This window comes from Stylophora pistillata, unplaced genomic scaffold (genome assembly GCF_964205215.1).
Source record: "Stylophora pistillata unplaced genomic scaffold, jaStyPist1.2 SCAFFOLD_1317, whole genome shotgun sequence".
NCBI lineage: Eukaryota > Metazoa > Cnidaria > Anthozoa > Scleractinia > Pocilloporidae > Stylophora > Stylophora pistillata.
Window position 1 is genome coordinate 10,989 of NW_028290826.1, and position 18,348 is coordinate 29,336.

Consider the following 18,348-nt stretch of genomic DNA (forward strand, 5'->3'; position numbering starts at 1 on the left):
GTGCACTAGACCCAGGGGAACCTCGCCAATAGAGGCGCAACTGCGGGAAATCACGGGCGACGGAGTGGCTTGCGTGAGAGTGGGACGGTGTGCAAGAGGAAAGGGTGAGCCTTGTACTCACGCCTGCTACTTCCACGAAACACATCACCACGCGGCCAAAACGGATGGTCGGGTGCACTAGATAGTCCCAGGGGAGTCGGGGGATAGGCGCGCACCTCCTGCCAAATCACGGGCGCCGGTGTGGCACGCCTGCGAGTGAGAGGCTGTGCACTATGAGGCACATGTGCTAAAAGAGGCGGTGAGTCTCGTACTCACGCCCGCTACTTGCATGAAACAAATGACCACGCGGCCAAAATGGATTCCCGGGTGCAGTAGATAGTCTCAGGGGAATTGGGGAGTAGGCGCGCTCCTCCTGCAAGTCACTGGCGTCGGCGTGACACGCCTGCGAGTGAGAGACTGTGCACTAAGAGGCACATGTGCTAAAGAAGGCGGTGAGCCTTGTATGACAACGCATGCCACTTCCACGAAAGGCATGACAACGCGGACAAAACGGATTCCCGGGTGCAGTAGATAGTCCCAGGGGAGTTGGAGAGTAGTCGGGCACCTCCTGCCAAATCACGGCAGCCGTAGTGGCACGCCTGCGAGTGAGAGGCTGTGCACTGTGAGGCACATGTGCTAAAGAAGGCGGTGAGCCTTGTACTCACGCCTGCCACTTCCACGAAACGCATGACAACGCCACCAAAATGAAATGGCAGGTGCACTAGACCCAGGGGAACCTCGCCAATAGAGGCGCAACTGCGGGAAATCACGGGCGACGGAGTGGCATGCGTGAGAGTGAGACGGTGTGCAAGAGGAAAGGGTGAGCCTTGTACTCACGCCTGCTACTTCCACGAAACACATCACCACGCGGCCAAAACGGATGGTCGGGTGCACTAGATAGTCCCAGGGGAGTCGGGGGATAGGCGCGCACCTCCTGCCAAATCAAGGGCGCCGGTGTGGCACGCCTGCGAGTAAGAGGCTGTGCACTATGAGGCACATGTGCTAAAAGAGGCGGTGAGTCTCGTACTCACGCCCGCTACTTGCATGAAACAAATGACCACGCGGCCAAAATGGATTCCCGGGTGCAGTAGATAGTCTCAGGGGAATTGGGGAGTAGGCGCGCTCCTCCTGCAAGTCACTGGCGTCGGCGTGACACGCCTGCGAGTGAGAGACTGTGCACTAAGAGGCACATGTGCTAAAGAAGGCGGTGAGCCTTGTATGACAACGCATGCCACTTCCACGAAACGCATGACAACGCGGACAAAACGGATTCCCGGGTGCAGTAGATAGTCCCAGGGGAGTTGGAGAGTAGTCGGGCACCTCCTGCCAAATCACGGCAGCCGTAGTGGCACGCCTGCGAGTGAGAGGCTGTGCACTGTGAGGCACCTGTGCTAAAGGAGGCGGTGAGCCTTGTTCTCACGCCTGCCACTTCCACGAAACGCATGACAACGCCACCAAAATGAAATCCCAGGTGCACTAGACCCAGCGGATCCTCGGCAATAGACGCGCAACTCTGGGAACTCACGGGCGACGGAGTGGTATGCGTGAGAGTGAGAGGCTCTGCAAGAGGAAGGGGTGAGCCTTGTACTCACGCCTGCTACTTCCAAGAAACACATCACCACGCGGTCAAAACGGATTCCCGGGTGCAGTAGATAGTCCCAGGGGAGTTGGAGAGTAGTCGGGCACCTCCTGCCAAATCACGGCAGCCGTAGTGGCACGCCTGCGAGTGAGAGGCTGTGCACTGTGAGGCACATGTGCTAAAGAAGGCGCTGAGCCTTGTACTCACGCCTGCCACTTCCACGAAACGCATGACAACGCCACCAAAATGAAATGGCAGGTGCACTAGACCCAGGGGAACCTCGCCAATAGAGGCGCAACTGCGGGAAATCACGGGCGACGGAGTGGCATGCGTGAGAGTGAGACGGTGTGCAAGAGGAAAGGGTGAGCCTTGTACTCACGCCTGCTACTTCCACGAAACACATCACCACGCGGCCAAAACGGATGGTCGGGTGCACTAGATAGTCCCAGGGGAGTCGGGGGATAGGCGCGCACCTCCTGCCAAATCACGGGCGCCGGTGTGGCACGCCTGCGAGTGAGAGGCTGTGCACTATGAGGCACATGTGCTAAAAGAGGCGGTGAGTCTCGTACTCACGCCCGCTACTTGCATGAAACAAATGACCACGCGGCCAAAATGGATTCCCGGGTGCAGTAGATAGTCTCAGGGGAATTGGGGAGTAGGCGCGCTCCTCCTGCAAGTCACTGGCGTCGGCGTGACACGCCTGCGAGTGAGAGACTGTGCACTAAGAGGCACATGTGCTAAAGAAGGCGGTGAGCCTTGTATGACAACGCATGCCACTTCCACGAAACGCATGACAACGCGGACAAAACGGATTCCCGGGTGCAGTAGATAGTCCCAGGGGAGTTGGAGAGTAGTCGGGCACCTCCTGCCAAATCACGGCAGCCGTAGTGGCACGCCTGCGAGTGAGAGAATGTGCACTGTAAGGCACCTGTGCTAAAGAAGGCGGTGAGCCTTGTACTCACGCCTGCCACTTCCACGAAACGCATGACAACGCCACCAAAATGAAATCCCAGGTGCACTAGACCCAGCGGATCCTCGGCAATAGACGCGCAACTCTGGGAACTCACGGGCGACGGAGTGGCATGCGTGAGAGTGAGAGGCTCTGCAAGAGGAAGGGGTGAGCCTTGTACTCACGCCTGCTACTTCCAAGAAACACATCACCACGCGGTCAAAACGGATTCCCGGGTGCAGTAGATAGTCCCAGGGGAGTTGGAGAGTAGTCGGGCACCTCCTACCAAATCACGGCAGCCGTAGTGGCACGCCTGCGAGTGAGAGGCTGTGCACTGTGAGGCACATGTGCTAAAGAAGGAGGTGAGTCCTGTACTCACGCCTGCCACTTCCACGAAACGCATGACAACGCCACCAAAATGAAATGGCAGGTGCACTAGACCCAGGGGAACCTCGCCAATAGAGGCGCAACTGCGGGAAATCACGGGCGACGGAGTGGCTTGCGTGAGAGTGGGACGGTGTGCAAGAGGAAAGGGTGAGCCTTGTACTCACGCCTGCTACTTCCACGAAACACATCACCACGCGGCCAAAACGGATGGTCGGGTGCACTAGATAGTCCCAGGGGAGTCGGGGGATAGGCGCGCACCTCCTGCCAAATCACGGGCGCCGGTGTGGCACGCCTGCGAGTGAGAGGCTCTGCACTATGAGGCACATGTGCTAAAAGAGGCGGTGAGTCTCGTACTCACGCCCGCTACTTGCATGAAACAAATGACCACGCGGCCAAAATGGATTCCCGGGTGCAGTAGATAGTCTCAGGGGAATTGGGGAGTAGGCGCGCTCCTCCTGCAAGTCACTGGCGTCGGCGTGACACGCCTGCGAGTGAGAGACTGTGCACTAAGAGGCACATGTGCTAAAGAAGGCGGTGAGCCTTGTATGACAACGCATGCCACTTCCACGAAAGGCATGACAACGCGGACAAAACGGATTCCCGGGTGCAGTAGATAGTCCCAGGGGAGTTGGAGAGTAGTCGGGCACCTCCTGCCAAATCACGGCAGCCGTAGTGGCACGCCTGCGAGTGAGAGGCTGTGCACTGTGAGGCACATGTGCTAAAGAAGGCGGTGAGCCTTGTACTCACGCCTGCCACTTCCACGAAACGCATGACAACGCCACCAAAATGAAATGGCAGGTGCACTAGACCCAGGGGAACCTCGCCAATAGAGGCGCAACTGCGGGAAATCACGGGCGACGGAGTGGCATGCGTGAGAGTGAGACGGTGTGCAAGAGGAAAGGGTGAGCCTTGTACTCACGCCTGCTACTTCCACGAAACACATCACCACGCGGCCAAAACGGATGGTCGGGTGCACTAGATAGTCCCAGGGGAGTCGGGGGATAGGCGCGCACCTCCTGCCAAATCAAGGGCGCCGGTGTGGCACGCCTGCGAGTGAGAGGCTGTGCACTATGAGGCACATGTGCTAAAAGAGGCGGTGAGTCTCGTACTCACGCCCGCTACTTGCATGAAACAAATGACCACGCGGCCAAAATGGATTCCCGGGTGCAGTAGATAGTCTCAGGGGAATTGGGGAGTAGGCGCGCTCCTCCTGCAAGTCACTGGCGTCGGCGTGACACGCCTGCGAGTGAGAGACTGTGCACTAAGAGGCACATGTGCTAAAGAAGGCGGTGAGCCTTGTATGACAACGCATGCCACTTCCACGAAACGCATGACAACGCGGACAAAACGGATTCCCGGGTGCAGTAGATAGTCCCAGGGGAGTTGGAGAGTAGTCGGGCACCTCCTGCCAAATCACGGCAGCCGTAGTGGCACGCCTGCGAGTGAGAGGCTGTGCACTGTGAGGCACCTGTGCTAAAGGAGGCGGTGAGCCTTGTTCTCACGCCTGCCACTTCCACGAAACGCATGACAACGCCACCAAAATGAAATCCCAGGTGCACTAGACCCAGCGGATCCTCGGCAATAGACGCGCAACTCTGGGAACTCACGGGCGACGGAGTGGTATGCGTGAGAGTGAGAGGCTCTGCAAGAGGAAGGGGTGAGCCTTGTACTCACGCCTGCTACTTCCAAGAAACACATCACCACGCGGTCAAAACGGATTCCCGGGTGCAGTAGATAGTCCCAGGGGAGTTGGAGAGTAGTCGGGCACCTCCTGCCAAATCACGGCAGCCGTAGTGGCACGCCTGCGAGTGAGAGGCTGTGCACTGTGAGGCACATGTGCTAAAGAAGGCGCTGAGCCTTGTACTCACGCCTGCCACTTCCACGAAACGCATGACAACGCCACCAAAATGAAATGGCAGGTGCACTAGACCCAGGGGAACCTCGCCAATAGAGGCGCAACTGCGGGAAATCACGGGCGACGGAGTGGCATGCGTGAGAGTGAGACGGTGTGCAAGAGGAAAGGGTGAGCCTTGTACTCACGCCTGCTACTTCCACGAAACACATCACCACGCGGCCAAAACGGATGGTCGGGTGCACTAGATAGTCCCAGGGGAGTCGGGGGATAGGCGCGCACCTCCTGCCAAATCACGGGCGCCGGTGTGGCACGCCTGCGAGTGAGAGGCTGTGCACTATGAGGCACATGTGCTAAAAGAGGCGGTGAGTCTCGTACTCACGCCCGCTACTTGCATGAAACAAATGACCACGCGGCCAAAATGGATTCCCGGGTGCAGTAGATAGTCTCAGGGGAATTGGGGAGTAGGCGCGCTCCTCCTGCAAGTCACTGGCGTCGGCGTGACACGCCTGCGAGTGAGAGACTGTGCACTAAGAGGCACATGTGCTAAAGAAGGCGGTGAGCCTTGTATGACAACGCATGCCACTTCCACGAAACGCATGACAACGCGGACAAAACGGATTCCCGGGTGCAGTAGATAGTCCCAGGGGAGTTGGAGAGTAGTCGGGCACCTCCTGCCAAATCACGGCAGCCGTAGTGGCACGCCTGCGAGTGAGAGAATGTGCACTGTAAGGCACCTGTGCTAAAGAAGGCGGTGAGCCTTGTACTCACGCCTGCCACTTCCACGAAACGCATGACAACGCCACCAAAATGAAATCCCAGGTGCACTAGACCCAGCGGATCCTCGGCAATAGACGCGCAACTCTGGGAACTCACGGGCGACGGAGTGGCATGCGTGAGAGTGAGAGGCTCTGCAAGAGGAAGGGGTGAGCCTTGTACTCACGCCTGCTACTTCCAAGAAACACATCACCACGCGGTCAAAACGGATTCCCGGGTGCAGTAGATAGTCCCAGGGGAGTTGGAGAGTAGTCGGGCACCTCCTACCAAATCACGGCAGCCGTAGTGGCACGCCTGCGAGTGAGAGGCTGTGCACTGTGAGGCACATGTGCTAAAGAAGGAGGTGAGTCCTGTACTCACGCCTGCCACTTCCACGAAACGCATGACAACGCCACCAAAATGAAATGGCAGGTGCACTAGACCCAGGGGAACCTCGCCAATAGAGGCGCAACTGCGGGAAATCACGGGCGACGGAGTGGCTTGCGTGAGAGTGGGACGGTGTGCAAGAGGAAAGGGTGAGCCTTGTACTCACGCCTGCTACTTCCACGAAACACATCACCACGCGGCCAAAACGGATGGTCGGGTGCACTAGATAGTCCCAGGGGAGTCGGGGGATAGGCGCGCACCTCCTGCCAAATCACGGGCGCCGGTGTGGCACGCCTGCGAGTGAGAGGCTGTGCACTATGAGGCACATGTGCTAAAAGAGGCGGTGAGTCTCGTACTCACGCCCGCTACTTGCATGAAACAAATGACCACGCGGCCAAAATCGATTCCCGGGTGCAGTAGATAGTCTCAGGGGAATTGGGGAGTAGGCGCGCTCCTCCTGCAAGTCACTGGCGTCGGCGTGACACGCCTGCGAGTGAGAGACTGTGCACTAAGAGGCACATGTGCTAAAGAAGGCGGTGAGCCTTGTATGACAACGCATGCCACTTCCACGAAAGGCATGACAACGCGGACAAAACGGATTCCCGGGTGCAGTAGATAGTCCCAGGGGAGTTGGAGAGTAGTCGGGCACCTCCTGCCAAATCACGGCAGCCGTAGTGGCACGCCTGCGAGTGAGAGGCTGTGCACTGTGAGGCACATGTGCTAAAGAAGGCGGTGAGCCTTGTACTCACGCCTGCCACTTCCACGAAACGCATGACAACGCCACCAAAATGAAATGGCAGGTGCACTAGACCCAGGGGAACCTCGCCAATAGAGGCGCAACTGCGGGAAATCACGGGCGACGGAGTGGCATGCGTGAGAGTGAGACGGTGTGCAAGAGGAAAGGGTGAGCCTTGTACTCACGCCTGCTACTTCCACGAAACACATCACCACGCGGCCAAAACGGATGGTCGGGTGCACTAGATAGTCCCAGGGGAGTCGGGGGATAGGCGCGCACCTCCTGCCAAATCAAGGGCGCCGGTGTGGCACGCCTGCGAGTGAGAGGCTGTGCACTATGAGGCACATGTGCTAAAAGAGGCGGTGAGTCTCGTACTCACGCCCGCTACTTGCATGAAACAAATGACCACGCGGCCAAAATGGATTCCCGGGTGCAGTAGATAGTCTCAGGGGAATTGGGGAGTAGGCGCGCTCCTCCTGCAAGTCACTGGCGTCGGCGTGACACGCCTGCGAGTGAGAGACTGTGCACTAAGAGGCACATGTGCTAAAGAAGGCGGTGAGCCTTGTATGACAACGCATGCCACTTCCACGAAACGCATGACAACGCGGACAAAACGGATTCCCGGGTGCAGTAGATAGTCCCAGGGGAGTTGGAGAGTAGTCGGGCACCTCCTGCCAAATCACGGCAGCCGTAGTGGCACGCCTGCGAGTGAGAGGCTGTGCACTGTGAGGCACCTGTGCTAAAGGAGGCGGTGAGCCTTGTTCTCACGCCTGCCACTTCCACGAAACGCATGACAACGCCACCAAAATGAAATCCCAGGTGCACTAGACCCAGCGGATCCTCGGCAATAGACGCGCAACTCTGGGAACTCACGGGCGACGGAGTGGTATGCGTGAGAGTGAGAGGCTCTGCAAGAGGAAGGGGTGAGCCTTGTACTCACGCCTGCTACTTCAAAGAAACACATCACCACGCGGTCAAAACGGATTCCCGGGTGCAGTAGATAGTCCCAGGGGAGTTGGAGAGTAGTCGGGCACCTCCTGCCAAATCACGGCAGCCGTAGTGGCACGCCTGCGAGTGAGAGGCTGTGCACTGTGAGGCACATGTGCTAAAGAAGGCGCTGAGCCTTGTACTCACGCCTGCCACTTCCACGAAACGCATGACAACGCCACCAAAATGAAATGGCAGGTGCACTAGACCCAGGGGAACCTCGCCAATAGAGGCGCAACTGCGGGAAATCACGGGCGACGGAGTGGCATGCGTGAGAGTGAGACGGTGTGCAAGAGGAAAGGGTGAGCCTTGTACTCACGCCTGCTACTTCCACGAAACACATCACCACGCGGCCAAAACGGATGGTCGGGTGCACTAGATAGTCCCAGGGGAGTCGGGGGATAGGCGCGCACCTCCTGCCAAATCACGGGCGCCGGTGTGGCACGCCTGCGAGTGAGAGGCTGTGCACTATGAGGCACATGTGCTAAAAGAGGCGGTGAGTCTCGTACTCACGCCCGCTACTTGCATGAAACAAATGACCACGCGGCCAAAATGGATTCCCGGGTGCAGTAGATAGTCTCAGGGGAATTGGGGAGTAGGCGCGCTCCTCCTGCAAGTCACTGGCGTCGGCGTGACACGCCTGCGAGTGAGAGACTGTGCACTAAGAGGCACATGTGCTAAAGAAGGCGGTGAGCCTTGTATGACAACGCATGCCACTTCCACGAAACGCATGACAACGCGGACAAAACGGATTCCCGGGTGCAGTAGATAGTCCCAGGGGAGTTGGAGAGTAGTCGGGCACCTCCTGCCAAATCACGGCAGCCGTAGTGGCACGCCTGCGAGTGAGAGAATGTGCACTGTAAGGCACCTGTGCTAAAGAAGGCGGTGAGCCTTGTACTCACGCCTGCCACTTCCACGAAACGCATGACAACGCCACCAAAATGAAATCCCAGGTGCACTAGACCCAGCGGATCCTCGGCAATAGACGCGCAACTCTGGGAACTCACGGGCGACGGAGTGGCATGCGTGAGAGTGAGAGGCTCTGCAAGAGGAAGGGGTGAGCCTTGTACTCACGCCTGCTACTTCCAAGAAACACATCACCACGCGGTCAAAACGGATTCCCGGGTGCAGTAGATAGTCCCAGGGGAGTTGGAGAGTAGTCGGGCACCTCCTACCAAATCACGGCAGCCGTAGTGGCACGCCTGCGAGTGAGAGGCTGTGCACTGTGAGGCACATGTGCTAAAGAAGGAGGTGAGTCCTGTACTCACGCCTGCCACTTCCACGAAACGCATGACAACGCCACCAAAATGAAATGGCAGGTGCACTAGACCCAGGGGAACCTCGCCAATAGAGGCGCAACTGCGGGAAATCACGGGCGACGGAGTGGCTTGCGTGAGAGTGGGACGGTGTGCAAGAGGAAAGGGTGAGCCTTGTACTCACGCCTGCTACTTCCACGAAACACATCACCACGCGGCCAAAACGGATGGTCGGGTGCACTAGATAGTCCCAGGGGAGTCGGGGGATAGGCGCGCACCTCCTGCCAAATCACGGGCGCCGGTGTGGCACGCCTGCGAGTGAGAGGCTGTGCACTATGAGGCACATGTGCTAAAAGAGGCGGTGAGTCTCGTACTCACGCCCGCTACTTGCATGAAACAAATGACCACGCGGCCAAAATGGATTCCCGGGTGCAGTAGATAGTCTCAGGGGAATTGGGGAGTAGGCGCGCTCCTCCTGCAAGTCACTGGCGTCGGCGTGACACGCCTGCGAGTGAGAGACTGTGCACTAAGAGGCACATGTGCTAAAGAAGGCGGTGAGCCTTGTATGACAACGCATGCCACTTCCACGAAAGGCATGACAACGCGGACAAAACGGATTCCCGGGTGCAGTAGATAGTCCCAGGGGAGTTGGAGAGTAGTCGGGCACCTCCTGCCAAATCACGGCAGCCGTAGTGGCACGCCTGCGAGTGAGAGGCTGTGCACTGTGAGGCACATGTGCTAAAGAAGGCGGTGAGCCTTGTACTCACGCCTGCCACTTCCACGAAACGCATGACAACGCCACCAAAATGAAATGGCAGGTGCACTAGACCCAGGGGAACCTCGCCAATAGAGGCGCAACTGCGGGAAATCACGGGCGACGGAGTGGCATGCGTGAGAGTGAGACGGTGTGCAAGAGGAAAGGGTGAGCCTTGTACTCACGCCTGCTACTTCCACGAAACACATCACCACGCGGCCAAAACGGATGGTCGGGTGCACTAGATAGTCCCAGGGGAGTCGGGGGATAGGCGCGCACCTCCTGCCAAATCAAGGGCGCCGGTGTGGCACGCCTGCGAGTGAGAGGCTGTGCACTATGAGGCACATGTGCTAAAAGAGGCGGTGAGTCTCGTACTCACGCCCGCTACTTGCATGAAACAAATGACCACGCGGCCAAAATGGATTCCCGGGTGCAGTAGATAGTCTCAGGGGAATTGGGGAGTAGGCGCGCTCCTCCTGCAAGTCACTGGCGTCGGCGTGACACGCCTGCGAGTGAGAGACTGTGCACTAAGAGGCACATGTGCTAAAGAAGGCGGTGAGCCTTGTATGACAACGCATGCCACTTCCACGAAACGCATGACAACGCGGACAAAACGGATTCCCGGGTGCAGTAGATAGTCCCAGGGGAGTTGGAGAGTAGTCGGGCACCTCCTGCCAAATCACGGCAGCCGTAGTGGCACGCCTGCGAGTGAGAGGCTGTGCACTGTGAGGCACCTGTGCTAAAGGAGGCGGTGAGCCTTGTTCTCACGCCTGCCACTTCCACGAAACGCATGACAACGCCACCAAAATGAAATCCCAGGTGCACTAGACCCAGCGGATCCTCGGCAATAGACGCGCAACTCTGGGAACTCACGGGCGACGGAGTGGTATGCGTGAGAGTGAGAGGCTCTGCAAGAGGAAGGGGTGAGCCTTGTACTCACGCCTGCTACTTCCAAGAAACACATCACCACGCGGTCAAAACGGATTCCCGGGTGCAGTAGATAGTCCCAGGGGAGTTGGAGAGTAGTCGGGCACCTCCTGCCAAATCACGGCAGCCGTAGTGGCACGCCTGCGAGTGAGAGGCTGTGCACTGTGAGGCACATGTGCTAAAGAAGGCGCTGAGCCTTGTACTCACGCCTGCCACTTCCACGAAACGCATGACAACGCCACCAAAATGAAATGGCAGGTGCACTAGACCCAGGGGAACCTCGCCAATAGAGGCGCAACTGCGGGAAATCACGGGCGACGGAGTGGCATGCGTGAGAGTGAGACGGTGTGCAAGAGGAAAGGGTGAGCCTTGTACTCACGCCTGCTACTTCCACGAAACACATCACCACGCGGCCAAAACGGATGGTCGGGTGCACTAGATAGTCCCAGGGGAGTCGGGGGATAGGCGCGCACCTCCTGCCAAATCACGGGCGCCGGTGTGGCACGCCTGCGAGTGAGAGGCTGTGCACTATGAGGCACATGTGCTAAAAGAGGCGGTGAGTCTCGTACTCACGCCCGCTACTTGCATGAAACAAATGACCACGCGGCCAAAATGGATTCCCGGGTGCAGTAGATAGTCTCAGGGGAATTGGGGAGTAGGCGCGCTCCTCCTGCAAGTCACTGGCGTCGGCGTGACACGCCTGCGAGTGAGAGACTGTGCACTAAGAGGCACATGTGCTAAAGAAGGCGGTGAGCCTTGTATGACAACGCATGCCACTTCCACGAAACGCATGACAACGCGGACAAAACGGATTCCCGGGTGCAGTAGATAGTCCCAGGGGAGTTGGAGAGTAGTCGGGCACCTCCTGCCAAATCACGGCAGCCGTAGTGGCACGCCTGCGAGTGAGAGAATGTGCACTGTAAGGCACCTGTGCTAAAGAAGGCGGTGAGCCTTGTACTCACGCCTGCCACTTCCACGAAACGCATGACAACGCCACCAAAATGAAATCCCAGGTGCACTAGACCCAGCGGATCCTCGGCAATAGACGCGCAACTCTGGGAACTCACGGGCGACGGAGTGGCATGCGTGAGAGTGAGAGGCTCTGCAAGAGGAAGGGGTGAGCCTTGTACTCACGCCTGCTACTTCCAAGAAACACATCACCACGCGGTCAAAACGGATTCCCGGGTGCAGTAGATAGTCCCAGGGGAGTTGGAGAGTAGTCGGGCACCTCCTACCAAATCACGGCAGCCGTAGTGGCACGCCTGCGAGTGAGAGGCTGTGCACTGTGAGGCACATGTGCTAAAGAAGGAGGTGAGTCCTGTACTCACGCCTGCCACTTCCACGAAACGCATGACAACGCCACCAAAATGAAATGGCAGGTGCACTAGACCCAGGGGAACCTCGCCAATAGAGGCGCAACTGCGGGAAATCACGGGCGACGGAGTGGCTTGCGTGAGAGTGGGACGGTGTGCAAGAGGAAAGGGTGAGCCTTGTACTCACGCCTGCTACTTCCACGAAACACATCACCACGCGGCCAAAACGGATGGTCGGGTGCACTAGATAGTCCCAGGGGAGTCGGGGGATAGGCGCGCACCTCCTGCCAAATCACGGGCGCCGGTGTGGCACGCCTGCGAGTGAGAGGCTCTGCACTATGAGGCACATGTGCTAAAAGAGGCGGTGAGTCTCGTACTCACGCCCGCTACTTGCATGAAACAAATGACCACGCGGCCAAAATCGATTCCCGGGTGCAGTAGATAGTCTCAGGGGAATTGGGGAGTAGGCGCGCTCCTCCTGCAAGTCACTGGCGTCGGCGTGACACGCCTGCGAGTGAGAGACTGTGCACTAAGAGGCACATGTGCTAAAGAAGGCGGTGAGCCTTGTATGACAACGCATGCCACTTCCACGAAAGGCATGACAACGCGGACAAAACGGATTCCCGGGTGCAGTAGATAGTCCCAGGGGAGTTGGAGAGTAGTCGGGCACCTCCTGCCAAATCACGGCAGCCGTAGTGGCACGCCTGCGAGTGAGAGGCTGTGCACTGTGAGGCACATGTGCTAAAGAAGGCGGTGAGCCTTGTACTCACGCCTGCCACTTCCACGAAACGCATGACAACGCCACCAAAATGAAATGGCAGGTGCACTAGACCCAGGGGAACCTCGCCAATAGAGGCGCAACTGCGGGAAATCACGGGCGACGGAGTGGCATGCGTGAGAGTGAGACGGTGTGCAAGAGGAAAGGGTGAGCCTTGTACTCACGCCTGCTACTTCCACGAAACACATCACCACGCGGCCAAAACGGATGGTCGGGTGCACTAGATAGTCCCAGGGGAGTCGGGGGATAGGCGCGCACCTCCTGCCAAATCAAGGGCGCCGGTGTGGCACGCCTGCGAGTGAGAGGCTGTGCACTATGAGGCACATGTGCTAAAAGAGGCGGTGAGTCTCGTACTCACGCCCGCTACTTGCATGAAACAAATGACCACGCGGCCAAAATGGATTCCCGGGTGCAGTAGATAGTCTCAGGGGAATTGGGGAGTAGGCGCGCTCCTCCTGCAAGTCACTGGCGTCGGCGTGACACGCCTGCGAGTGAGAGACTGTGCACTAAGAGGCACATGTGCTAAAGAAGGCGGTGAGCCTTGTATGACAACGCATGCCACTTCCACGAAACGCATGACAACGCGGACAAAACGGATTCCCGGGTGCAGTAGATAGTCCCAGGGGAGTTGGAGAGTAGTCGGGCACCTCCTGCCAAATCACGGCAGCCGTAGTGGCACGCCTGCGAGTGAGAGGCTGTGCACTGTGAGGCACCTGTGCTAAAGGAGGCGGTGAGCCTTGTTCTCACGCCTGCCACTTCCACGAAACGCATGACAACGCCACCAAAATGAAATCCCAGGTGCACTAGACCCAGCGGATCCTCGGCAATAGACGCGCAACTCTGGGAACTCACGGGCGACGGAGTGGTATGCGTGAGAGTGAGAGGCTCTGCAAGAGGAAGGGGTGAGCCTTGTACTCACGCCTGCTACTTCCAAGAAACACATCACCACGCGGTCAAAACGGATTCCCGGGTGCAGTAGATAGTCCCAGGGGAGTTGGAGAGTAGTCGGGCACCTCCTGCCAAATCACGGCAGCCGTAGTGGCACGCCTGCGAGTGAGAGGCTGTGCACTGTGAGGCACATGTGCTAAAGAAGGCGCTGAGCCTTGTACTCACGCCTGCCACTTCCACGAAACGCATGACAACGCCACCAAAATGAAATGGCAGGTGCACTAGACCCAGGGGAACCTCGCCAATAGAGGCGCAACTGCGGGAAATCACGGGCGACGGAGTGGCATGCGTGAGAGTGAGACGGTGTGCAAGAGGAAAGGGTGAGCCTTGTACTCACGCCTGCTACTTCCACGAAACACATCACCACGCGGCCAAAACGGATGGTCGGGTGCACTAGATAGTCCCAGGGGAGTCGGGGGATAGGCGCGCACCTCCTGCCAAATCACGGGCGCCGGTGTGGCACGCCTGCGAGTGAGAGGCTGTGCACTATGAGGCACATGTGCTAAAAGAGGCGGTGAGTCTCGTACTCACGCCCGCTACTTGCATGAAACAAATGACCACGCGGCCAAAATGGATTCCCGGGTGCAGTAGATAGTCTCAGGGGAATTGGGGAGTAGGCGCGCTCCTCCTGCAAGTCACTGGCGTCGGCGTGACACGCCTGCGAGTGAGAGACTGTGCACTAAGAGGCACATGTGCTAAAGAAGGCGGTGAGCCTTGTATGACAACGCATGCCACTTCCACGAAACGCATGACAACGCGGACAAAACGGATTCCCGGGTGCAGTAGATAGTCCCAGGGGAGTTGGAGAGTAGTCGGGCACCTCCTGCCAAATCACGGCAGCCGTAGTGGCACGCCTGCGAGTGAGAGAATGTGCACTGTAAGGCACCTGTGCTAAAGAAGGCGGTGAGCCTTGTACTCACGCCTGCCACTTCCACGAAACGCATGACAACGCCACCAAAATGAAATCCCAGGTGCACTAGACCCAGCGGATCCTCGGCAATAGACGCGCAACTCTGGGAACTCACGGGCGACGGAGTGGCATGCGTGAGAGTGAGAGGCTCTGCAAGAGGAAGGGGTGAGCCTTGTACTCACGCCTGCTACTTCCAAGAAACACATCACCACGCGGTCAAAACGGATTCCCGGGTGCAGTAGATAGTCCCAGGGGAGTTGGAGAGTAGTCGGGCACCTCCTACCAAATCACGGCAGCCGTAGTGGCACGCCTGCGAGTGAGAGGCTGTGCACTGTGAGGCACATGTGCTAAAGAAGGAGGTGAGTCCTGTACTCACGCCTGCCACTTCCACGAAACGCATGACAACGCCACCAAAATGAAATGGCAGGTGCACTAGACCCAGGGGAACCTCGCCAATAGAGGCGCAACTGCGGGAAATCACGGGCGACGGAGTGGCTTGCGTGAGAGTGGGACGGTGTGCAAGAGGAAAGGGTGAGCCTTGTACTCACGCCTGCTACTTCCACGAAACACATCACCACGCGGCCAAAACGGATGGTCGGGTGCACTAGATAGTCCCAGGGGAGTCGGGGGATAGGCGCGCACCTCCTGCCAAATCACGGGCGCCGGTGTGGCACGCCTGCGAGTGAGAGGCTCTGCACTATGAGGCACATGTGCTAAAAGAGGCGGTGAGTCTCGTACTCACGCCCGCTACTTGCATGAAACAAATGACCACGCGGCCAAAATCGATTCCCGGGTGCAGTAGATAGTCTCAGGGGAATTGGGGAGTAGGCGCGCTCCTCCTGCAAGTCACTGGCGTCGGCGTGACACGCCTGCGAGTGAGAGACTGTGCACTAAGAGGCACATGTGCTAAAGAAGGCGGTGAGCCTTGTATGACAACGCATGCCACTTCCACGAAAGGCATGACAACGCGGACAAAACGGATTCCCGGGTGCAGTAGATAGTCCCAGGGGAGTTGGAGAGTAGTCGGGCACCTCCTGCCAAATCACGGCAGCCGTAGTGGCACGCCTGCGAGTGAGAGGCTGTGCACTGTGAGGCACATGTGCTAAAGAAGGCGGTGAGCCTTGTACTCACGCCTGCCACTTCCACGAAACGCATGACAACGCCACCAAAATGAAATGGCAGGTGCACTAGACCCAGGGGAACCTCGCCAATAGAGGCGCAACTGCGGGAAATCACGGGCGACGGAGTGGCATGCGTGAGAGTGAGACGGTGTGCAAGAGGAAAGGGTGAGCCTTGTACTCACGCCTGCTACTTCCACGAAACACATCACCACGCGGCCAAAACGGATGGTCGGGTGCACTAGATAGTCCCAGGGGAGTCGGGGGATAGGCGCGCACCTCCTGCCAAATCAAGGGCGCCGGTGTGGCACGCCTGCGAGTGAGAGGCTGTGCACTATGAGGCACATGTGCTAAAAGAGGCGGTGAGTCTCGTACTCACGCCCGCTACTTGCATGAAACAAATGACCACGCGGCCAAAATGGATTCCCGGGTGCAGTAGATAGTCTCAGGGGAATTGGGGAGTAGGCGCGCTCCTCCTGCAAGTCACTGGCGTCGGCGTGACACGCCTGCGAGTGAGAGACTGTGCACTAAGAGGCACATGTGCTAAAGAAGGCGGTGAGCCTTGTATGACAACGCATGCCACTTCCACGAAACGCATGACAACGCGGACAAAACGGATTCCCGGGTGCAGTAGATAGTCCCAGGGGAGTTGGAGAGTAGTCGGGCACCTCCTGCCAAATCACGGCAGCCGTAGTGGCACGCCTGCGAGTGAGAGGCTGTGCACTGTGAGGCACCTGTGCTAAAGGAGGCGGTGAGCCTTGTTCTCACGCCTGCCACTTCCACGAAACGCATGACAACGCCACCAAAATGAAATCCCAGGTGCACTAGACCCAGCGGATCCTCGGCAATAGACGCGCAACTCTGGGAACTCACGGGCGACGGAGTGGTATGCGTGAGAGTGAGAGGCTCTGCAAGAGGAAGGGGTGAGCCTTGTACTCACGCCTGCTACTTCAAAGAAACACATCACCACGCGGTCAAAACGGATTCCCGGGTGCAGTAGATAGTCCCAGGGGAGTTGGAGAGTAGTCGGGCACCTCCTGCCAAATCACGGCAGCCGTAGTGGCACGCCTGCGAGTGAGAGGCTGTGCACTGTGAGGCACATGTGCTAAAGAAGGCGCTGAGCCTTGTACTCACGCCTGCCACTTCCACGAAACGCATGACAACGCCACCAAAATGAAATGGCAGGTGCACTAGACCCAGGGGAACCTTGCCAATAGAGGCGCAACTGCGGGAAATCACGGGCGACGGAGTGGCATGCGTGAGAGTGAGACGGTGTGCAAGAGGAAAGGGTGAGCCTTGTACTCACGCCTGCTACTTCCACGAAACACATCACCACGCGGCCAAAACGGATGGTCGGGTGCACTAGATAGTCCCAGGGGAGTCGGGGGATAGGCGCGCACCTCCTGCCAAATCACGGGCGCCGGTGTGGCACGCCTGCGAGTGAGAGGCTGTGCACTATGAGGCACATGTGCTAAAAGAGGCGGTGAGTCTCGTACTCACGCCCGCTACTTGCATGAAACAAATGACCACGCGGCCAAAATGGATTCCCGGGTGCAGTAGATAGTCTCAGGGGAATTGGGGAGTAGGCGCGCTCCTCCTGCAAGTCACTGGCGTCGGCGTGACACGCCTGCGAGTGAGAGACTGTGCACTAAGAGGCACATGTGCTAAAGAAGGCGGTGAGCCTTGTATGACAACGCAACCAAAATGAAATCCCAGGTGCACCAGACCCAGGGCAACCTCGGCAATAGAGGCGCAACTCCGGGAAATCACGGTCGACGGAGTGGCTTGCGTGAGAGTCAGAGGCTGTGCAAAAGGAAGGGGTGAGCCTTGTACTCACGCCTGCTACTTCCACCAAACACATGACAAGGCAGCCAAAATGGATTCCCGGGTGCACTAGATAGTCCCAGGGGAGTTGGGGAGTAGGAGCGCACCTCCTGCAAATGACGGGCGCCGGAGTGGCACGCCTGCCAGTGAGAGGCTGTGCACTATGGGGCACACGTGCTAAAGAAGGCGGTGAGCCTTGTACTCACGCCTGCCACTTCCACAAAACGCATGAAAACGCCACCAAAATGAAATCCCAGGTGCACTAGACACAGGGGAGCCTCGGAAATAGAGCCGCAACTCCGAGAAATCACGGGCGACGGAGTGGCATGCGTGAGAGTGAGAGGCTGTGCAAAAGGAAGGGGTGAGCCTTGTAGTCACGCCTGCTACTTCCACCTATCACATGACCACGCGGCCAAAATGGATTTCCGGGTGCACTAGATAGTCCCAGGGGAGTTGGGGAGTAGGCGCGCACCTCCTGGAAATAACGGGCGCCGGCGTGGCACGCCTGCGAGGGAGAGGCTGTGCACTATCAGGCACATGTGCTAAAAAAGGCGGTGAGTCTTGTACTCACGCCCGCTACTTGCACGAAACAAATGACCACGCGGCCAAAATGGATTCCCGGGTGCAGTAGATAGTCTGAGGGGAATTGGTGGTACCCATGCGACTGGTCTACAAGCTCAGTGAGTTTCAGCTTCCCTTCCCACGTATCGAAAAAAGTCGAAAAAAAGGGGCATTTTGACAGTTCCGTTTGAAAGGCTACGAAAACCATGAAAACCTCCCGAAACTGAGAGAAGAGGACATTGAAATGATTGTTCATTTTATTGACAGTGGTGTGGTTTAATGGGTGG